The following is a 24,268-nucleotide window of genomic DNA, read 5'->3' on the forward strand; positions in this document are numbered from 1 at the left end:
TCACTTTTAAAAGGTTGCCATGTTAGAAAAAATATTTTGCCCTGCCGTGCTGTTTATTGATGTGGTAAATAAATAGTTTATGAAAATATCACTAAATCTGTCATTTATTATTTTTAATATTCAGTAATGGTCATGTCTCACCTCTAGTCTTCTCTGTCTTAATTTCAGGTTTCCACCATATGTTGTAGATAGTTCAGGAAGTTAACTCAACCATGCAGTCTTTGGGTTTCGGCTAAGTACTGTTTAGAATACCAGAATAGGGAGGATGGTGTAGGTTTAAGTTTATTAGATTGATACATATGTACCAACAAGACAGTGTACATCACTGTCACAACGACGTTTGTTTTCATTCAAAGGCTTTATGGTTTTTCCTATAATACCTGGTGGGCCGGTCTCTAGTCAAAATGCCCGGGCTGATTTTTTGTCCTAGTCCAGCTCTGACCCACGGTATCCCTTTCAAAAACCTACATTGCCTTGTTCTCACGTTATCGCATTCACAAGATTTTCAGATAACTTACTTTGACTTTTAGGTCGAGGTCACTGAGATTCAAACTCATCCAAGAGTTTTAGTAGATGTATCAATTTGAAAATCATAGATGACTTCCTTCTTGAGTTATTGCATTCACAAGATTTTCAGAAAGCTTGACCTCTGTTCTTTACCTTGAGGTCAAGCTCAGTGAGATTCGAACTCGCCTGAGATTTTCAGTAGATACACCTGTGGTATTAATTTGAAGCCAGTTGCTGCCCGCCCGGCGGGTTGACGACAATACCCCATCAGCCTTTTATGGCTGAGGAGTAAACCTGAAAAATACTGCATGCATTTCATGTAGATATGGTTGCTATGTTACTATGTCAGCAAACAGTGACAACAACAGGTTGAGTACTGAAAGCTGTCATTTGTAAAATAGTCCAGCTCTACATTTCTGTTATTTCAGATTCATTTAGATTTGCCAGATGCTTTTCTTTGTATGCTACGAGAGCACATTTCCATGGTTTGCCCATTTATTTTACGCTCTCACCAGAGCCTCAAAAGAGTTACTACAATCCACAATATATGCTAAATCAATAATCCTTTCTAGCTGTCCCGGAGAAACTTCATTAGAAAAAATAAATTGGGGAAGCGTATGCACATGTACTGAGGTCGGACCAGTGCATATGAACTGCTTTTAACTGTTTCTCACTGTGAAATTTAAACAACTAAAATGAGCTGGGAAAAAGTGCAATACAGGCCAGCACCGAAACTTTATTTTTGGATTAAATTCACTTTAAAAGGCTTCCAATCCTTTTACTGTGTTACTTTAAGTGTAAGTGAGCATGAACGCCTCATTTAAATTCATTTTATTATGCTTTCATTTGAATCAATGAAGCACAAATCACCTAAATCACTTCTTTTTTTTATTTGTTTGCCATTCAATCCAATACACGATGTTTATCAGTTTATGAGCTCGCATGTTTCCATCAGCTCGCTCGCTACATGTCCAGTGTTCATTGATTTCTGAGGAGCAATCACTCTCCGGTGATTGCTGGCAACAGTGTAACTTCAGCATTAGTTTCTTGTCAAATGCCTCCCTGCCTTGAAAAAAAAAAAAAAACTCGTGTCACTCTCTGACTTTTTGAGATGATTTTCCGATTTGAAAGGTTGGAGAAAATCTGCATAAAAGTGTGAAAAAGGCAAAAAGAAAAAGCACAAACCGACAAAAAAAAGAGAAAGAAACAGATTTATCATCGAGTGTGGGTGAAGTATGGCCAAGCAGTAAGCTGATTGCTTCCCACAGACAGTCTCTTCTAAAGGCCTGAACTCTGCTGACCTGTGTGGGCGAAGGAATATACAAACTGAATGCTGCTTTCTAATATCACTAATTAGCATAACATAGAAGAAACCATATCTAAAGAGCACAAAGGGAGCATGGAGGAAGACCATTTATACAGTAGTTTATGTGTTTGTTTATCTGTGTTTCACTGTAGAAGCACAGTGTGTGTTGTTTTTCTCCTTCTTGGTATCTAGCCATAGGTATTCCTGCCCATGAATAAGCATCAAAGCCACAAAAACTTAAACAATAACCAGAACTGACAGCCGGTGTATCTGAACCTCCTGCCTATCACGGGAAAGGTGTAGGTTATGTATGCAAACACATGCAATGATATGAAAGCAGTTAAGACTGAACCTGCAGCAGAGATGAAAACAGTCTGTGCTGTAGACAATATTACACATGGTGATTGTATAACAGCAAATCAGTCTCAGTCTACATTTAGATTTATTTTCAGAAATAAATCAAAGCCTGTTTCAAGTCTTTCCATGTTGATTTTCACCACACTGTGAGATGGACAGAAACCAACAGATGCTGGGAAAGTAGGAAATCAATCTAGGAACATATGCTTTGGAAAATGCTTTGCAGTGATGTTATCAGCCTAAAAATACAGAATAATGACTTCTGGAGTCTCAATTGCAAAACAAAAATGCACACTTCCTAATGCCAAAAGAGCTCTGACCCATCCGGGGCACGGACGGCGGACCTCTGGGTTGTCTTGGTTTCAGCATTTCCAGCGGTGTGCTCAATTCAGCCGGGATCAGGGGAGTTAAGAAGCCAGGTCAGGTCATGGTCATAGAGCCACTAATTTATGGCGTGGCAGGATGCACTCTCCGATTACGGCACTCACCATCATGCTGAAGCGGCATTCCTTGAATGCATGCCATTGCAATGGGGAATGTGTTAGGTCTGCATCAATATAAGTGGGTGGTGCACGAAAAAAGTAACAACCATATGAACGCCAGCAGCATGTTACATTGAAACAAGATGATTCACTTCACCTGTTAGTGCTTTAAATGTTGCAGAGATCTGGGAAATGATCTGGCAGGCTGATCTGCAGCAAGTCCTCCAAAGCAAATAGCAAAATATGTTGTTTGCCCATGCTGTCTAGAGCGGCACATTAAACCTAATTAGGCTATTTATTTGTCTTAGTCTGACACCCCTAATAATGGGACACAATTTCCCTGTGCCTTCCAAAACTGTTCTAAATCTATTTTTTTGACACTACAATAAGGTTTGTGCAGAATGAGCTGTTGCTCAGGTGAAAATCCTCCATCCACTTAACCCTCCTCCCAGTATGGCTATTGTTGCTGGATAAACAAATGCCCCTCTGCTTCCATTATAACAACTACTGCTGTAAGACTATTTTGTGACAACAAGATTTTTCTATTACATAAAAATTTCTAATAAAGCTTAAAAAAGCTTGCAAACTTGCCCCGTATAATGTTGCTCTCACTGAAATCCACAGAGATTAAAAGTAGGGTAAGTAATATGGCGATATGTATAAGTGATAAGTATGTTACATGAACGATGCCACACACCACAGCACCTACACTGTCCATCTGCAGCCGAGCGCATCTGAGCTCCCTCTGTGCCACACTGCACACGTAGAAAACAGCGGTGTTAGCCAGGAGGCTGCGTCAGCTCTCTCACCACATGCAATTTGTTGTTGAGTCTGATGGGAAGCTACACGGGGTCGCAAACTTGTCTGAACAGTTCCCAGGAATCTCCCCTTACATAAGTGAAAATGGGGTAGGGGGTATGTGGGTTATGTGTGGGTCAGAGGTGTGTTGATGCTAAAGGGGTTAAATCCATTCGTTTGGTCTTCTTTCTGTAAGAGTATCTATGACGTCCTAAGATTTTACAGATAGGACAACTAAACATTATGATCGCCATCAAAAGGCTTCAAGGTGTTGCACTTAATTGCACAGTAATGAGGCCAAATGATTATAAAGACCAACATAATTTTCTACAACATATTTCACAGGCTGCATCTCCTGCTTCAGACCACTGAATAGTGCTCACACAAAGCAGAGCCATTTTTATCCGCCCTGAGGGAGTCCTTTGTGTGAATGTAATGTTTTCCTTTGAGTTAAAAAGGGAAAAACCATGAGATAGCGTGTACATAAATCTCTATAATTCAAACAAAATGTTCTATTTAAAAAAAAAAACTGAGGCCACATGTTGGGATGACTTTGGGGATTTGCATAATTGCTGATAACAATGGGAGTAATTTCTTTGGGTAAATAAAATGTCTTTTGTGGGATTTTATTTCTGGTATGGTTCCAGTTACACACAAATGAAAACGTGAACTCGGGCATTTTACTCCCACTCGCTGTTTTTTTAATACAAGAAGAAAAAATACAAGAGCGTCAAAGGGGGGCAGTGCTGGTGACTAACCTCGTTTTGAGCTTTCTACCATGTACTTCAAGGGTTCACGCCTGGCTCATAGCCCTTTTTCGCGTGTCATACCCGCTCTCTTATCTTTCCTGACACTCTCCATGGTTCCCCATCTTAAAAAGCCCGAATGTCAGACTAATCTGCAAGATGAAGTGCAACCAAGGGGAGAGTTTTTGTTTATTGGCATTGTTGAGAAACAGCTGCCAACAGCCATGAAACAGTGAGTCAGCGCCGAACCCTTCTATTTCTTTGACCTCATTCTTTCTCCACCTGTATTTCTTTCTATGCTTTTCTTCTCTTTTAGCATTACATGTATTGCCACATAGGAAAGCACACTACGTACAGCTGAACGTTGCAGGCAGAAGGACTGCACAAAGAGCAACAGCAAGCTATTCTACACGAGTTGGGAACAAGGGCCACCACACAGCTGAGAAGACAGAAGTCATAATAGGCAAAGAACTTCTTAGGGGTAGAGTGAAAATGATTAAAGCCATCCACTGCAGCCATTGTCAGGCTCCTTACTCTACGGTATGCCCCATTATGGTTCCCTTTCTTGTTCAAGACAACTTCCAAGCAGCATTTTGCCCAAAGCGTTACCACCAATCAGCAATACACTCACTTTTTTGGAGGAGTTTATGCAAGTGTCTTTATAGCCTTCAAAGTTTTCATATGCCATAATCCTTCTCTGTAGACAAAGGGCTTCGTAGATGCACACAAACAGCAGTTGATGAATCCTTAAGTTAGCAGCAGAGCTAACTTTAGCTAACCAGAAGTACCTTTCCTCCCAGACATTTACAGACATTTGGGGTCAATCTGTCTCTGCTAGATTGTAGTTTCAGATACATTAACACCTTTTGGAAGGCTTTAGTAGCATTTACAGTAGAGTATAGTAGTAGAGCGTAGGGTTGGGCGATATGTAAAAATTTTCCAACCAACAATTGTCAGTCCAATAATCGACGATGGGCGATACGCGCATGCACAGACTTTTTGATGGGTGGAGCAATGTAATCATGCACAGACTGATTTGGGCGTTTACAACACAGAAGTCCAAACATGGATGAACCAATTTCCCCCAAAAATTTGGGCTGTCAGCGTTAACGCGGTCATCACGATTACAATTTTTAACGCGCTCAACCCATCTGGAGCGCAGAATGAACAAACTTTGGACAAACTGCCCGAAACGTGTTGACAGAGACATTTCAGGGATTTTGACTCAGTCTACGCTCCAGACGGGTTAACTGTTAATCGCGTTAGTCATGATGATGGCGCGTTAACGCTGACAGCACTAAAAAAAATATATAAAGTTGCCCATTTGGGATGAAAGAGGTAAACCTAAGGATGTAACCAAAGCGGTGTGCCGCTTGGGGCATTTGCTCGCAGATGAAAGAGGGTGCTGTTAAAACAGCACTATTTTTTTTTTCTGTTGACTGCTTTTATTAGTTCTATCATTATTAGCAAACTTACTCATGGGCAAATAAATAAATAAGTCGTAAAAACGATTGCCGATGGGCTCAGCCTATCGTCGATATATTCGTCCAATCGTCCAACCCTAGTAGAGAGTAGATTTTCTCTACCTTTCTCTACCTGTTTTCTATGGTGCTGAAGTGGCAGAGGAATCAGCTTCCACAGTTACTCACCCTCCACTGGTATATCAACTACTCTACACCAGAAGTACACATTTATGGGACATGAGTTAATGGTGCAAGTGCTTCTTCACTGAACTTATTCTCGAGATCAAACTGAAACAGAGAGTGCAAACACAGTTCAAAGAGAACAGACATTCATCACAGCGCAGAGGGGAAATGAAACCACATACTAAACAGGGAAAGGAAGAAATATAATGACAGACTGACAGGATGGAGATGAGGGGATGCTGATTATTGGCCATGCCTGTAATGCACAGATTGGACTCATTTTGACAGCAGAGCTTTTAATTTTCTTCCCCCTCTCACTGCCAACTGAGATAATGGCAGGGTGACAGCATGGTATATTTGGTATTTTCCAGAGCATCTCAAAGGGACTTTTGAACACACTTTTTTCTATTAAATTATTAATTTCTGTGAGCAATGTGCTGCTTCTTTCTCAACTTTTGTCTTTCTAATCACGTCCGTGCAATCGCTTTAATTAACTAAAGTTTTTCTAAGTGCTTTTGATCTTGCGCTGTAAGCGCTTTCAGTGGGTTCTGACCAACCCTCATTCAGCCCCTGCAGCAAAATGTAGCTACTCAATTTTAAAATGCTGCACCATCCATCTGTCTGTCTCCGTGTTAGCTGCGTAAGACTGGCTGGATACTGGTTTTCAAAAAAAAAGAAGAAATTGCACACCACCATAAACCAAAACAAACAGCAGCTTGAGAACACACAGTAAGTACACAAATAAGAGGAATACACTCACAGATGTGGAGGATCTGAGACACAGTCGAACAATGGGGACATCACTTCACCTCACAGTCCCCTGCAGCTGAATCCCAAAATATCATCAACCCCAAATCTATCAAAACAATGTGTCCTACAGGGGTACCTGCTTCTCTGTAGCTAAACCCCCGCTCAACTCGCCTCATTCTGTCTCTCCCTGTCTGATAGAAGTCGTCTATCTCTGCAGTACCATGGGGGCAAACTGGGATTCCTCTTAGTGACAAAAAAAAGAGGCTTTATCCCTTCTTAAATACATGCAGAAGGGTGGAGTGCAAGTGAGACACAATGCTGTAGTAAAGACATCTTATGTTTATTTGGAAAACTGCCAACATTCCCAGTTTTCCGATGCCAAAGCAAATATTTCACAGCAGATACGAGGGTCTGAGACAATGGCTCGCCATCTCTCCGGTCACGAACGGGCCAGCCTATCCTGTTAGATAAAGTTCACTACATGAAATGTGATCGGATAAAAGCAGATTTGTGAACTAATAGGAACATGACAGACTCCAACAGATCCAGATGAAAATCCTGGGTGAAATTTTTTTAAATTCCTTCCAGTTCTGTTCTGAGTGTCCCGCTGAAAAATAAGAAATGCAATATCAGAGCTATAACACATACAGAGCACTACAGTGACTGAGACCGCACCCAACATGGCAGCTGTAAAACTTATTGGGAAACAATAACACCAATTAAACTGGGCTGAAAACAAACATGCTTTACTTGCTGTAACCATTCTGGTTCAGAAGAGCAATTCTAAAATCATTTTCAGTGTAAAAAACTAAATGTCACTTCTTTGCCTTTAGCAAGCATCCCACAGTTTATCTGATGCTGATGTCAGGCTTTAGCATTTTGTGCTGGATCACAATGGTTTCTTTCAAGGTTACAACTTTTTTACAATTTAATTTTTTTTTTACTATCCCTCCACTGTTGTAAATCATGAGAATAAAAGGACCCGATTTCAAGCAAAAGGGCTTGTGTCAAGGCTGACTTGTGACAGAAGGATAGCAGCAAGAGTAAAAGAGAAGGTTTACTTTATGATAGTGAGACCTGCTACGATGTATGGTTTGGAGATGTTGATACTAACAAAAGGAGGCAGAGCTGGTGGTAGCATAGTTGTAGATAAAACGTTTCATTAGGAGTGACCAGGAGAGACAAGATTAGTAATGAGTATATCAGAGGGACAGCTCAGGCTGAGCAGGTTTGGAAACAACATTAGAGAGGGAAGGCCGAGATGGTTTTGACGTGTGCAGAGGAGGGATAAGTACTGGACAAAAGATGTTGCGTATGGAGCTGCCAGGAACAAGGAAAAGAGGAAAACCACACAAAAGGTTCATGGATGTACTGAAGGAGGACACGAGGAGGGTTGGGGTGACAGAGGAAGTAGGAAGGGAGAGGGTGAAATGGAGGCAGACAATCTGCTGTGGCCACCCCTTAAGAAATCTATTTGAAAGAGTCCCTTTTTAGCAAGTGTATTGACTAAACAAGTGTAAGGTCCCTTGTCTATGCCCTGATTATGGAGGTGGATTTAATGTTGTGTAGGAGATATACAATGGGGGAAATAACGATTTGATCTCCTGCTGAATTTATAGGTTTGATCACTTACAAAGAAATGAACATATACATTGGAACAAGTTGATTAAAGTTATGATTTAGTTTGCATGTCACTGGGTGAAATAAGTATTTGATTCTGTACAACCAGATTTCTGGCTCCCACAGACAGTTTTTGTGCTCATGTGGCAGACAGATTATAGTCACTCAATCAAGCAAGCAAGCAATTACAGATATTCCCGATCTCAATCCTTTATGTGTATAAAGCACACCTGTCCATAGAATCATTTTCTTCCATTCCAACCTCTTCACTAACTTGGGTAAAACCAAAGAATTGTCAAAGGACATCAGGGACAAGATTGCAGACCTGCACAAGGCCGTAATGGGCTACAAGGCTATCATCAAGAAACTTGGTGAGAAGCTGACAGCTGCTGGTGCAATCAATCAAAAACAGGCCAAACAGAATTGTTGAGTATGACTCAAAGTACACAAACTCCACAATCAAGAACAGAGATGGAAAAATTATGCTTTGGGGCTGTTTTTCTGCTACAGGTGAATGGTTGGGTCAGTGTACTGTAAAATCTTGGATGAAAAACTTCCTTTCCTCAGCCACAACACTGAAAATGGGTCATGGGTTGGTCTTTCAGGATGACAACGACCTGAAACATACCACCAAGGCAACAAAGGAGTGGCTAAAGAAGAAGAACATTAAGGCAAACCAACTCAAGTTTTACTCCTCTCTTCTTCTTACTTTATCCTAATGAGGAGGAAAAAAACTACTTTGGAGCTCTGTACCACCCAACTCTGGCTTTGAAGTACTATTTTTTCTCACCTCGTTAACTCCAGCTATTTTAATCATCAGACCGTTTTTGCTTTGCCACGAGCAAAATCAAAAATCTCAAAATACAACATTTCAGTCACATTATGTCATAAAGCGTGAAATATGATAATGCAAATAAGAAAATGTTTTCTCAGGGGAAAATGGATTTTCCACGGAGTTCCGACTTTGGCATGATCCATCATTTTGCATCTTGCCAAACTGAGATAAAGAAAGTGCTGGTCACTGGGTTCTAACTGCATCAGAGCTTTCTCGTATCTTGTATTTGTTGATATGGTCTAAATTTATGATTTAAAGTGTTAATATTTAGGCATGTTAGAAGATTAAAAGATTTAAAAAAAGAAAAGGTGAAGGCAACAGCCTGCCATCTGTCATCTTAGTTTGGGACAAAAGGTGATGATGGATGGACAGCAGATGTGTAACTTTACTCCTTCATAAGAATATTAGTTACAGCCTGGAAAAACACAAACAAATACCAGCCCAGTGGCAGAAAGATTTACATAATACAAGAAAGAAACAACATTAAGATCAGGATGATTGATGAGGTTATCAAAAAGCACAGAGAGTGAAATAATAAAGCTGGAATAAGAAGCCATACACCAGCTACACATTTTGCATTTAAGTATAAAAGTGAGGAAAAAAACCATCAATTTTATAAAAGAAAAAATACAGAAATGAGCTTTTAGTGCCTCATTAGCCATCAGTCTTTATCAGGTCTGACTTCAGTAATGCTGCAGTCATTTATAAACCCGTCAGAAACAATGAACTATATAATGTACTATTGAGGAGTATGTGCAATTGCAAAAACATGTAGTTTGAACAGTTAATGGAAGATTTTTTTTTAAATGTCTATTTCAACAGCTTTAATCTTTGCTAACACCAGATGTGGCAAACATGTGAGGTCCTCAGAGATGTGGATGCCTAGTAACCTGAAAGTGGTGGTAAGCAACTGCCAACCCATTGATGTGAATGGGCATGTCTGTACCACCTTCCTTTTTCCTGTAGTCCACTACAAGCTCTTTGGTCTTAAAAGTGTTAAGGAGCAGGTCCATGTCAGTGTACAACACAACCAGGTGCCCCACATCCCCCTATAGGCTGTTTCTTCATTGCACATGATACCAGCACACTATGGTATCATCTGCAAACTTGAGAGAGCAGGAATAGAGGAAGGTGTTCAACAGACAGGCTTGGGGCAGAATGATGACCGAGGAAATGTTGTTGCCCAGTCTGACCTGTTGGGGTTTATTTGTCAGAAAGTCCAATATCTCTGGTCCCAAGGTTTTGAGTTTGCATTCGGTTTTTAGTTTTGTTAGGGTTTAAGTTTCAATTTTCATTTACTCTTGAGCATCGCGAGCCTTAAGTTCTGTCTATACTTTATTTCTACTTTGTATTTGTTATTTAATTAATCCTCTTACCTTTTCCCTGTGTCTTCTTCCCAGTTTTCAGTTATTGTTATTCACTTCCTGTTTCATTTTTGTAGTCAGTTTCCTGTCATATCTTACATTTAGTTTTACTTCCTCTTTTTTTCTCATTGTCATTGAATGTCTTCACCTGTGGGATTAACCTCGCCTGTGTCTTGTTCATCCAGGTGTTTCCACTTCTTTGATTACCATGTGTGTATAAATAGTCCCATCCTTCCCCTCATCATGGTCTTGGTGTATGTTTGTTTGCCTTTGTTTCTCCCTGCATTTTCTTTAAGTTTTGAATTTAGAGATGACTGCCCTCTTGCACTTTTGTTCAACCTAAATAGTTTTTCCAATTCCTGTCTGCTTTTGTGTCCTTATTCCACATCTCATGAAACAAAGAAAAAACTATGAAATTGGATTAATGCTGAAGCACCTGAAAATGAGTTTTTGTTTATGCATGTTGGATAATAACTGAGTAGTAAGTGTATTAGATGTAAGTGGAATTATATAATCAGTTCACAATCTTTTACAAAGCTCACAAAGCTTCTTTTTTATTTTCCAAAACTTTTTTGCCATTTAAAACACCGGGTTAATTAGCGTTTGTCCTTTTTGTTATAACTGAGTTTGTTTCTGGATAGAAAACAAGAAGAAATAGCTTTGGATCTAGTGAAATGTGTTTTGGAACGATTTTCGCACATTTCACTTTAACTGTTGCCAAATGATTTATTCTTTCTGTGCTGCCAAACACAGAAGTTTGTTTTTTCAAAAGTTTTGCTTTCATCGGGTGATTACTTTTATTTTTGCTCACAGTTTGTATAGATTTTTGCACAATACGCTCCACGGGGTTGGGAAATGGTCAAAGTTAGAGTTCAAATTTCATTTCAATCACAAATTTTTCAATCACATTTTTTGGTAAAATTTAACCCGTCTACTGAGATGTATTCAGTAATACAGACCTAGTGACCACTACATACTGTATTAGCATTGGTCTTTCCAATCTCAACCTATATGAATGTCTAATCAGCCTGAATGATATGAAAATACCTGTGTTTATGGATCATAAAAGTGGATCTGCTGGTGGTTGTACATGAAATTGTTCCTTGCTTTTAAAGATAAGAAGCAAAAAAAAGGGTCCAAGATATCATGTTAAATAAAACCTCCAGCAGACACAAAAATTGAAAACAAGAAACATTCTGACCCACAGCTTGCAGGCTATGTCAGCTCACACCGTCAGGCCAATCTTATTGTCTTCGGTCTGTCTCTTTCTGTGTCTGCTGCTTTCCCCTCTCTCTGATCTTTTTTTTCATTTTTTCCCTTCTCATATCGTCTTTTGTACTTTAAAGCCCAGCTTGTTTCCTCTTCTACCACATACAAGCAGTTAAATCATTCACATCTATTTAATTCTATAAGTAGTGTTTGGAGCCGAGTATTTGTTAAAAGTTGAAATTATTGAATTTTTAGTTGGTTTCAGGAAGATGTTTTTTCATGAAATGGTCAGATGAACAATTGCACCATGTAAGTTATTGAATAGTTTGCTGCCTGTGTTATTCCTGTGCATGTCTTCTGTATTGATGTAAATACATGGACATGTTTGCTTCTTAATCACTCATCTATTGGGTTGGAGCCCATTCCCGCTGTTCTTTTTGTGCGAAAGGAAGGGTAGACTCCACACAGGTCACCTGTCTACTACAAGGCAGACACCAGACCATGTTATTAAAATAAATCCACCGTTTCATTCATACTATGATGACTTTAGAACTACTGAAAGCCTAACATGTATGTCTTTGTTCGGTGAGGAAAAAGCTGGAATACCCAGAACCTATACAAACACATGGGGAACATACAAAGCAAGCAAAGGCCCCATGTGGTGGCTGACAGATTCAAAGCCAGGGCCCTCCTGATGTGAGGTGACAGTGCAAACTGCTGCACCACCGTGCAGCCATGTATACTTCTCCTCTTTCTAAAAATAGCGGCTTTCAAGTTAAACTTTTCTTAAGGTGTTGGATTGTTTATAATGATTTCGGTTGGAATAAAAAAAAATGGGCATACAATCAGCGCTATTGTTTAGGTATGTCACTGTGTAGCAATAAGCACACAGTGCACCTGTAGCACAAAGAAGTCCAAATGAATTGTGTTCAGGCTGGCTTAGCTTCTAGCCAATTGATCTTCCTGTCACAGGTACATGATGAGAATGGGAACATGGATCAGTGCCTTCTTAACACCAGTGTGTGGGACGACTGGCAGAAGTCCAAACATAACTCTGACTTATTAAAAATTTTGGAAAGTTCTAAAGTCTCCTTGAAATATTTAACTAATTGGTGTAAACAACAATAATACACATGTGGGGAGGTGCTCGTAACAGGCTAGACAAGGTGCCCTAGTCTCAGCTTAATCCTTGCTTGAGGTTTCGCAGAGGTCAGACACTCTGATAGTCAATAACATAAAATTCTTCCATGGTCCCTAAGCAGATCCTGTGTGAATTCCATGTAATGGATATGAAGAGCCAAGGCATTGATTCCAAGGGCAGCTTTTATTCTGCTATAAAACCAAAGAATGAAACACAGATAGCAGGCGTGAGAGAAGAAGGAGGGAGTATTCCCTGAGCAAAGCAATGATATCAAATGAAATCTGCCTCCCACTCCTCTCCTTAAACCCCCATCCACCCACCCCTCCACTTTTTCCTACAAGAAGAGGATTCCCAAGGTCACTTTCATTCTCTTTTACTCTCGCTCTCACACACACACACACACACACACGCACGCACACACACACACACAATCAAGTACATACACATAAAGAGACAGATTGATACCATTTCCGCTCTGGGATTCCTGCTTAATTATTCACTGCCCCGGTCATGTGACTGCAACATTCACATACGAGCATTTAAAGATGCCCGTAAGGATGCATTTCATGCATCAGTCATGTTGGGTGGCATGGATGAAATCATTATAATATATTATTAAAAGGGCATTAGGATATATTTCTAAATCAATATACACTGTGATGAGCAGGGTGAAACGAGCACTGCTGTCAGTTTACTGACCCCTTCGCTGCAGGCTCATTGAGCCTTTTGTTAATTGTTGGGTATTCTTCTAAATCTGTAGGTATCCAACAGATTAGTTTTTACATTTTAAAAACACATTCATGCTCCTGGTTAGGACTGGGCGATATATCGAGTTTTTAAATATATCGATATATTTTTATACAAGATATGAGATGTGACAATATTGTTTATATTGATATAGTCTATGTTACATTATAACTGTCACGACCTGCGGGATCGGCAAGGCGCTGATCAGCATCTCTCCACTCCTAGCCCCCCTTCTCTTCTCTTTTTCCTCTCTCTCTCCCTCTCCCCTGTTTTGCCGGGGCGGAACTCATGGCGGGTTCACGCCCTCGGTCCACGCCTTCCCGGATCGTGCACACCTGGGCCTCATCAGACCAGCTGGTATATTAGAAGGAGGAGATCAGCTGTTCAACGCTGGATTGTTGTGAAGACTCTAGTCAGTACACGTCGAGCCCAAGTTTCCCACGCTTCCGTCTCAGAAAGTTAACGTGTGTCTCTCTGTTCTAGATTCCCCGGACCCGTCCCCGTGTTTCCCCGTGTGGAGTGTGTAAGGAGTGACTGGTCACTAGCGGAGAGAGGTTGGCGTGAGCGCGTGTGTGATTCCCTTGTTTTCCCTGGAGCCCTGGAACCCTGCCTCTCACATCTTGTATATAGCACTGTCCTCGCACTGTCTGTAAATACACTTGGTGAAGATCTTGTAAATAAACCGTCTCTGTTAAAACACACTCCGGAGTCCTGCGAGTGGATCCTCAGAGCAACCCGTGACAATAACTATACTTGTGGAGCCGCAAGTTTGCCTCTCTTTCGTCCACTTTTGTCTCTACGCAACGTTACTCTGCCTCGCCTCTCTCCTTCACTGAACACAACTCCCCCTCCCCCATCGCTTCACCTGCAGGCAACGACAAGATGGACACAGCAGCTATCAAAGAGGAGCTGGTCGGTAAAAAGAAAACATTTGGAGATTACTATTGTAGTGCTGCAGCGTGACGTTAATGCCATAACTGCATTAACGGGGCAAATCTCTGTTAACGAGTTACCGCGCATCGCCCCGTGCGTGGGGCTGGACGGCGCCAACGCGTTAACGTGCTAACCGGGCTAACGCGTTGATGCCTAAAATCCTTTCATTTTCTCAAAAATCGACAGTGCGCCTTATGTATGAATTCTGGTTGTGCTTACTGACCGCGAACCGATTTTATGTGGTACACAGCGCTCAGAAACCTTTCAAAAAATGTTTTGGTATGACTTTGCTAAGCTACGAAGCTGCACTGCTTGATGGATTGTTGGAGCATTACGGCTACCGAGGAGCCTCGCGGAGTGATACGTACTGTGCTTCAACGTAATATTACCGTACTGTGTGCATATAAGGACCACAAATGGCACCTGTTAAGAGACACGGTTACAAAGAGGATTTCAAACTCCAGGCTGTCAGTCACGCAGTAGAACTTGGGAACAGAGCAGCGAAATTTGTCTTTGTTATTATGCTCAGCGTCTTTTTAGTTTACATTTTGACTGCACAATTGTGAACTTTTTGTTATGCACAAAAACAACATTATTTTATTTTATTTATGGAGCATTATTACTTAATAAATGCTGATAATTTATTTCTGAGTAATTTTTTCTTGTACATCTACTCTGTATGATAATAAAAGTGCCTGTGTGAGATTTGGGACACAGCTTTGACTAAGAACTCTCTTTTTGTTCTTACTTTATGGCTTTAAAAAATATCGAGATATATATCGTATATCGCCATCCAGCTAAAGAATATCGAGATATGAATTTTGGGTCATATCGCCCAGTCCTACTCCTGGTGATCTGTAACCTACTCTAGGGCCACTGTGACGTTAAGATTTTTGGCTTTTAGTAAAATGTTTTGAAGTCTACATTAGACTGTAAGCAGCAGCATCAGGTCAAAATTTACTGCCCCAGTACCAGATGAGACCAAACACTTAGTTTTACTTCGTGAAAAGGACAAATCTGGTAAAGTTAAACACACATAATCAGATAGACAGAAGTAGGAAACAGACAGTAAAAGCAAAAAAGAAAAGAGAAAAGTTGACTGTTTGCAGTGTCTGATTACTGTCAGGATAAATATAGATCTGTTCTGCTGGAAAATAAACACTTGAGTACATACAGCATGCACACCCGGCACGCATATTAATCACCCGAGAATACACACAGCAGAAAGTGCAGTCACAAAGCACGGGAAGTTCAAGCTCAAAGTGCAGAGGTTAAAGGTTAGTGGAAACAAAAGTTGCACATGATGGACCCAGAATGTGAATGCAAAGATACATATTTTGAAGGCTGCAGAAAACACTTTGTGCTCCATCTTTTGAAGTTTAATAAATCCCACACTGCTCCACATACCGTATTTTTCTCCATTTGAAGTAAAAGACAGCAGCCTCCTCCAGTCTCTGCTCTCACATTAGTCAGCCAAAAGAGAGAGAGAGCAGACAGAGTAAAAAGACTACTCTTCCAGCATTGTTTTGTTTCCAGAGCTTCCCAAATTACCATCTTCTTGAAATAGACTCAAAGTGCACTCTGGTGAGATGAAATGTGTGTGTTGGTAGGTTCACTGCAGGACGAAGGGAGGAGATTTCAAAGTGATACACATACAGACACACGCTGTTACAGATGGCAAAATAACAGCACATTTACACCAGACGATGAACTCAATTTCTCTCTGGATGGAACTTGAAACTCTTTACAAAATTGTGGGCTGGGATTCAACCACTTTTTATGTCTATAAAACAGATACCTGCACGGGGATCTGTAGGAAGGGACAAGAACTGTTGATATCAAAAAGGTGAAACTGACTTTTATGAGTCACTTAAAGTGCAGTCAGGTTTTCACTGGAACCATAATCTAGTAGCTGCTAATCGAACCACAGTTTAAGACAGTAACAGGCTATAAAAGTAGTGCCACAGTCAGATAAGGACAGATGGGCACTGGGTCATTCAACTGCGCACTCACACACAGCCGCGGCCAGAACACCCAAATAGAGAAAACACAAAATAGTTTGGCCTGAAGGGAGCTCATTTAGAAACACAGACTTTGTTTGGGCAGCGCGGAGGACCTGAAAACAAGAGGCTAGCTGGCTAGCTGACCTACTCACAGCACACACACGCACACACACACACACACACACACACACACACACACACACACACACACACAGTGCTCAGAGGCAGTTCTGATGTTTATAAAAGATGCACATTAAAGAAGAGGGAAATGGATGTGAGGAAGCACACAAATATAAAAATTGTACACCGAGGTAAAATAAAGAGCAAATAAAAATCAGCATAGGGGGGTGAATAAAAAAAAATAAGCGATGAAGTCTTACTTGAATCCTGTTTTCCAATATGGGGAGTAGCAGAAGGCAGAAGGCACTCAAATGGGAAAAGAACAGGCCATGCATGTTCTGTGAAATCCTGGCTGTGTTTAGGCAACCCTCTGTGCTGGCTAGGAGCACAGTTTTGCCCCACATTACATTGTACTGCCAAAGATCAAGATAATTCAAATGGGCAAAAATCTCTTTATCTCCCACTAATGATTTCATTTTATTTGGAATATATTTAAAGTCATTCCCGGGATCCACGAGTGCAGAGGAAAAATCTAAATTGGTGAAAAAAATAAAGCAGGATATGAAATCAATTTTAAATCCATAATCCAGGGGAGGGTCTTATTGAACATGTGATTCAATAAACATTTTTTTATCTCCATAGTTTCCGGAAATATGTCTGTGGGCTCATTACGCTGTGATACAGGGACAAATGTGCTGGTGCTGCCGGGGCTTCAGTTTAGTTTAGTTGAAAAGCAGTTGTCAATTAAGGTCATTGCTTTATAATACAGTACCTGCTGTATTATAACCATAGGCGTATAATGTAGATCAGGGGTCTCAAACTCATGGCCTGGGGGCCACTTGCGGCCCACGTCACCCCTATTTGCGGCCCGTATATTGACATGAAAAAACCCCCACTACATTTTCGAAAATATTTGTGGATATTTTCCTGTTCGTTTTTTGTACTGCTTGAACCCTCCAATGAGATGACAGTGCCAGCAGTGACCCACAGTTCATTTACGTTTGACAACTATGTTGTCCATGGTTTCTGTTTGTCAGAGGGCAGCAGAAAGCTTCTGATTATATGAAACCACTTACAGGAAACAGGCAGGACAAAGGATTCTGGGAGCTGGTCACCTCAGTGGGATTCCCTAGCACTTCAAAGGGCCATAGCTGCACACACACACACACACACACACACACACACACACACACACACACACACACACACACACACCACCTCTATCTCTTTCTTCAGTAAATGGAATAAAGCCATGTTTGTTCCTGCCTCTCCTCTCTTAGTTTCAGAGTGATGAGTGCAAGCATGGCTTTGATTCCTATGACTTGTTTCTGCTTTCTGCCTCAGCTCCTTTTTTTTCTCCTATCACATGTGTGGCAACAAAAACGTGACTCCCAACCCCCCCAGCTTTGGACAACTGACCTGGGAAATACATGCGCTGGGTGTCGACCTGTCTGTTAAGGTTGAAAAAGTAACTACAAAATAACAGCACTGCAAACTAATAAAAACTTATTAGACTTTGGAGGGACAGGCACAGTGTTCGGCAGCTTTACCGGATCTTCACACTTGCTAAGAAGCGAAGAAGCGAGGGGAACATAAGAATCAAAAAAAGCTGAATTTCAAATCGCAAGGGGCAGAAATCAAACACACTTGAATGAGCTATCGCCAAAAATAGCTGCAGTGTCACATTAACCACATTTTAATCGGGCTGAACAGCAAGAAGCTAATTGATAGATCAGTCAGCTTATAAAATGCCAAACAAAGATAAATGCCCACTGCCTCCTAAACACCCCCGAGCAATATCTTCCAATTATTTTTCTGAACCATTATTTAATTTACAATGACATGAAATATTAGACCCAAGCTAATCTATTAATGTTTGAGAGCCTGCAGCATGCAAATGACAGGGTGTTTTTACTATAGCAAACATCATTAATAAATGGTAAACTGATAGCTAAGTAGCTGTTAAATGAGCGATAATGCTACCATCTAAGAACCTATTTTGATGGTTACTGTAAAGTTGCAGCTGATGTTTATAAAACATCAGAAGAGGTGAATAAGTCCCATGTCGCGTACATATAAACACTGCTGGATGGGGATTTTAAAGCTAAAGCTAAAGTTAAAGTAACACAGGTGAGGCCAAGCAGACAGCATTAAGATGCATCCACGTTCCTAATTTTTACTCTTTACACAATCCAAAAGGGTGAGTTACAAACAAAATCACCTCTTATATGGTTTTACTTTGAACTAGGCTGGAAGAATGCTTGTTTTCCATTGGGGTCGTGGGCTCAGGAGGTGGAGCAGGTCATCTGCTTATTGGAAGGTTGATTGTTCAGTCCCTGGCTGCTCCAGTCTGTGTGCCAAAGTATCCTTCGGCAAGATACTAAACTCAGAGCTGTTCCTAATGCCTTCACTGCGTGAGTGCTTGGGTGAACATTAGATAGAAAGCACTTAGAAATAGAAAAAAAGTGCTTGGGTGAATGAGTCGTGATGAAGTGTTTTGACTTGTATACAAGAACCCGTCCATTGACCATGCTGATTATTTGGAAATTTAAACACTTCTAAAGGGACTGACTTGCTTCAGATGACCAGTTTTAAGCAGTTCATCCATTGTTGTGTTTTGTTTTTGCTAGCTTTTTGGTTGGGAGCAAATGCCAAAATGAGTTTCTAAGGTCAACATACAACATGCTATCCCTCTTAAAAAATGCAGAACCATAAAAAGATGATTAAGCATAACTGATGGAGAAATGGGAGCAACATTAATCTACTATACAGCTGTTCTATTTGGCACACGGGTAATAGGATGTACGGCAATATAACACATCGATCCATCCACTCATCCATCATCCACACCCTTTCATGCTGTTTAAGGTCACTGGGCTTGGGCTTTCCCCAATGGGAGGCGGGGGCACTGTGGACAAGTCACCAGTCTATCACGCTGTCACTATTTCCCAGAATCAATCAAAGTCAAGTCAGCAGTTTCCTATATTTCAAATATAGAACAGGATGTAATGGATTGGCAAACCAATAACATATCTACCGCTGTTACTTAGTGTCAGTTACTTAGTAACCATCTGTTACTTGGTGACTAATTTGTACTCGTCACGCACTAAGCAATGTGGGAGAAGTCAAAATGTTTAATCTGGTCACCTTGCCATCAAAAGCATTGACATTTCGACCACTGTAGAGAGAGCAGATGGCCAGAAACATACAGTACAGATGGCTTAAGCCATTTTCACACATGCACTGTAGCCCCAGATATTACTCAACGTCAGTGGATATGAGAAGTCCAGTGCAGTTGAATCAGCCGTTAGACTGTATTTAATCTATCAGCTTCCTAGTAATAATACTGTGTAATTTCTGATTGTGAGAACAGCTTCAGCTGGCGGTCTACCAATCATGAGGTTAGTGGTTTGATCCCTGGTTCTTCCAATGACCGCATGTTGAAGTGTCATTTGGCAAAACACTTCACTGGAAGAAAGGCATAGGGAGAATGTACTATGAATGTGTGCAAATATGCCCTATAGCAAAAAGGGTTTTGGGTGCTCAGTTAGAGATTAGATATGCAGTTAGCTTACCAAGAGTAACCCTGATTACAACTAACATGTTAAAAAGCAAATGATTAGCTTTAGCTTTAGCTCTTAGATTGAAACATATGGGTCAATAATTCTGTCAGTTACATACAACATTAAAAAAAACCTGCAAGGTTTTATTATGACTAGCTGCAGGATTCGTGTCAACCACATCTCTGTTCTCTCATCTCACCACATAACAGTGGGGATCTTATCTCTCTATTCTCTCAAAATTGATTTCCTTCCCTGTTCCCTTCTTTGTCTGCCAGGATAAGATGTCACTACTTGAGTTGCATTGATATAATGAAATCACTGAGCAAAAAAGAAAGGAGAAAAAATGTACAGCTTGCGCAAGTGAGAAAAATGAACCAGGGGGAGGAATTAACATGACCAAGTCTGCAAAATTGCCCAGTATGTTTGTGTGATTGCTGTGTGAAGCTGAAACAAATAGCCTGACTGTTGTAACGCGGTTGCCTAAGAGTCATTATTTTTCAGGCTTTCTTTTCCCCTCCTAATTGCTAATGTGCTACCGTTCTTTGTTCTTATTATTCCCCCACTATCCAATTTGTTACAAATGCCTGTGTTGCCTCTTTTTTCTCACAATACCCCAAAATGGCAAAATAAATAGTTGAGAGTATGAATAAACAAGGTAGTTTTTATAGACGACAAACATGCCAAATACACCCCCCACCACCACCACCACCACCACCAGCTCGAAAAAACCCAATAAACAAAATGTAATAACATTTTAATCTCATAACAAATTAACAAATATCACATACAAATAAGACAAATTCATCCAGACTGGGGATTTGTTAAATATATATAGCATTCCTCCTTTTCTGGGCTGCAGACAACTTCCAATTCCCTGCTATCACACAGAGACTCTGCAGAGCTTACAGCTTTTCTTTCCCATCACGATAATGCCTGAGTAACCACTCTCTTACATACTGTCAGTGCCCTCTATGCACAGTGTTCCCATTAATCACATACTGGGAATGATGCCTGGAAAAAAATGGACAGAATTTTCTGTGACTGTAGATAATAGAAATTCCCAGCTCGCTCTGGCAGTGCTAACAGAAGGCACATGAAAGGCACATTTTGAGCTGTATAGTAAAACGGTCATTTATTGTGTCTTGGGGCTTTTTTAAGTATATTATTAATTTACATGTGGCTATACTTTTTTCCATAATTAGGGCTTTCATAATTCAGCATTCAACGGTCATTCTTATTACAACTGTAAAGAAACCAGTGTGCTCATTGTAATGTTATAGAACAACAACAGCAGGACTTCTGTTCCCGAGTTCTCGGGCACATTTCCTCACATTTGAGAAACCAGACATGGCTGGAAAGTTAATAAAATACCCAAATTTGCTTTTTTTTAACTGAATGAAGGTTCCAACATCTATGCTGTTAAGCTGGATTAAACAGCTACAATCTTAGAACCTGCTTAACTCTTTAATAAATTTCAAAAATCAGCCTAATCTGATAATCTGGCGATATGAGATGTGTGCAAGCAGTTTAGAGGTCTGTGGCAAGACAACTAAATCTCTAGATTAACAGCAAACAAATGAAATTCATCTAGCATTTCTATGCGAATCGGTTAGATGGGTCAAACGTGGACCAAAAAGCTGAACTCTGAGCTAAAGCTAAAATTTGTAGATGTCCGAGTCTGAATTTATAGAAATCTGAGACATCCAAACACACAAAGAGTAAAGACAGACAGAAAAGTTCTGATTCAAGAACCAGTTCCAAGTTTAAAGCGTGGAACCATGCTGGGCTCCACTTTGCAAACCAGTTCAATAATATGTAGCAGATTTTTATTTTTCAGCTCGAATAGGTTAAGAAAAAATTATACATATAAATTTACCTTAAAGTTTTTAGCATTTCATTTATTTATTATATATTATTATTTTTCCATGTTGTTTACAGTGATCGACATGTGTGTGGAGTGGTATGTGACATTTTTTCCTCTTTATTTCATTTTATTTCACTTGTCCCTTGCACAGCTCATTACAATTGACATGGTTCCGATATGTGAAGCTTTATTTTCCTAGTAGAAGCGCATTTATCCCAGTGAGGGAGTCACTAACTCTTCTGCGTCGACCAAAACACACGCAAAAGCAGAAGACTGAAGTAGAGTAAAGATAGATACCGTACTTTAAATCCTCTAAGCTGAGTGATGGAGGACGTCACAGCCAGTGTTCACTTCCTATCTTTGCCATCTCATCTCCCTTCATCCTGACCTTGATCAAGAGCCAAAATTCAAGAAACACCATAATAAGGAATGTAAAAAATGAATAAGACAGACAGAGTGACAGCTCAGAGAGTGCAAATGAGATTTAGATATTGTTGTGAATATAGATGGGGGGCTGCAGAAGGATGCTGGCCACACATGCCACATTAGGAGGCATGATTATCCATCGGGATTCCACTTTAATCAATCTAAAGTACTAGTCCCTGTCTGCCACTGTACTAATCCCATCAAAAGGGGGCTCTTTCTGCCTGTCAGCTTATCCCCTTCCCATTCACCACCATGTTAAACACCCCATAAAGCTGTATGTCAAGCATCAGCTGGGCTTCGGCATGGAAACGTCAGGACCCAGCTGAGCAACACTGGATCCAATCCACCAACAATTCATACAAGATGACAAAAGACAGGATTTCCATATTGTGGGGCAAATTAAATGCTGCAATGTAGTTTAATGTAAAAAAAACAAAACGTAAAAACAACATTTGCCTTCATTGTGTTCAAAATGTTTCATTAAAGTCATGAGATGGCAATTTAATTATAGACAAGGTGACGTAGCAATGTAACGCACTTAATCAGTTAATCACCTATTAAAAATAATTGATTGTGAACAAAAAGTCATTCATAAAAAGGTCAAACATTTCCTGACTTGGAATATTCAGATAATAGAGTTTCCTGCTTGTTTTTCTTTGTTTTGTATCAGTATAAGTTAATTATTTTTGAATTTTGGACTCAACCACATTACCACAACTGAAAATATTTGTAATATGAAGCTCTAATAATATCGGCATTGTGTGTTTGTGTGTGACAGAACGAAATGCAGAGCCTTTATTTCCAACAAGCTAAATGCATGTAACTGCATACTCACCCACAGGGAGATCAGAGGGAGGCACACATACTCTTTTTAAAAAATAAATCTAAAATTCACTGTCACGGTTTTCTGGTAACTGACTTATCCTGGTTATTTTTGAGGTGCACACCAACAGACAGAATTGGTTCGGAATCTGACGAATGACCCAGCTAAAATGTACCTCTGAACACACAGGCGGCTCAGCAGCACCAGGGCGATATGTTTGAATTTGAAAAAACATAAAAACACTGGCAGAATGCCGGAGAGATGAACCTAAACGCATGCACGCTGCACTAGTAGGACAGCCTATGTGTTTATGTGTATCTGTGATAAAAACCCCACTCTGGAGTCTTTCATCTCCTCACTGGCAGCTTCACTCTCACACAGGCCTAATGAATGGATGGAGAGAAAGAGCAAAGAAGCAGAGGGAGAAAGAGAGCACACGATGTGAAAGGAAGATAGAAGCCACTGAGGGGTGCGTAAAAAGAAAGACTTACGAACTTACGAGCATTCAAGATAAAAATAACCCAAGAGCCAGGAAGAGAGAGAAAAATATTGTGCTTTTTTCATCAGACCTTTCTCCATCCATTTGTGTATACATGTGTGTTTATCTGTGTGTGTCTGCATGGTATTAAAGCTCAGAGGGAGGATGAGGGAGGGAGGATCATGTTTTAAATGTCAATAAAGAAGGCAGATGAGTGCAAGCCCATACATAGTGTACACCGACGCCATATACAGAAGATACAGGTTAACCATAAATCTACTGGCAGATAAAAAACAGAGATGTGCAGGTTATCTAGACAGCCTCTATCTTTACAAAGTAAACAAACACATGGCAAGACGCTCAGATAAAGACACATCAGGACCGGACTGAACAGACAGGCTAAATATTACCCATCTGCTCATTCCTGGTGGCAAATTGGGTTCATTATTCAGGCTAGTTACTTCTCTCCATACTAAACCACAGTTGGCACGCGTGTCCCAGTTGAAATGGTTAGGGCTAAATCTGGGGCTCTGGGTTGTGGCCAAAGTGC

General features: G+C 40.4%; 1 protein-coding gene across 4 annotated transcripts in view; it reads right to left on the minus strand.

The window, feature by feature from the left end:
* The window catches only part of kank4 (KN motif and ankyrin repeat domains 4), an 83,710-nt gene that overhangs the window by 40,467 nt on the left and 18,975 nt on the right, over window positions 1–24,268 (minus strand). Inside the window, exon 1 of one of the 4 annotated variants that reach the window (XM_084909139.1) lies at window positions 6,603–7,379. The exons of the other annotated variants lie outside the window; for them this stretch is intronic. The gene's annotated coding sequence lies outside the window, so the exon portion shown is untranslated. Of the gene's footprint in view, window positions 1–6,602; window positions 7,380–24,268 lie in introns of those variants that run through there. 4 annotated transcript variants of the gene reach the window in all.

The sequence above is a fragment of the Perissodus microlepis genome, chromosome 17 (genome assembly GCF_051167445.1).
Source record: "Perissodus microlepis isolate ML-2025 ecotype Zambia chromosome 17, ASM5116744v1, whole genome shotgun sequence".
Lineage (NCBI taxonomy): Eukaryota > Metazoa > Chordata > Actinopteri > Cichliformes > Cichlidae > Perissodus > Perissodus microlepis.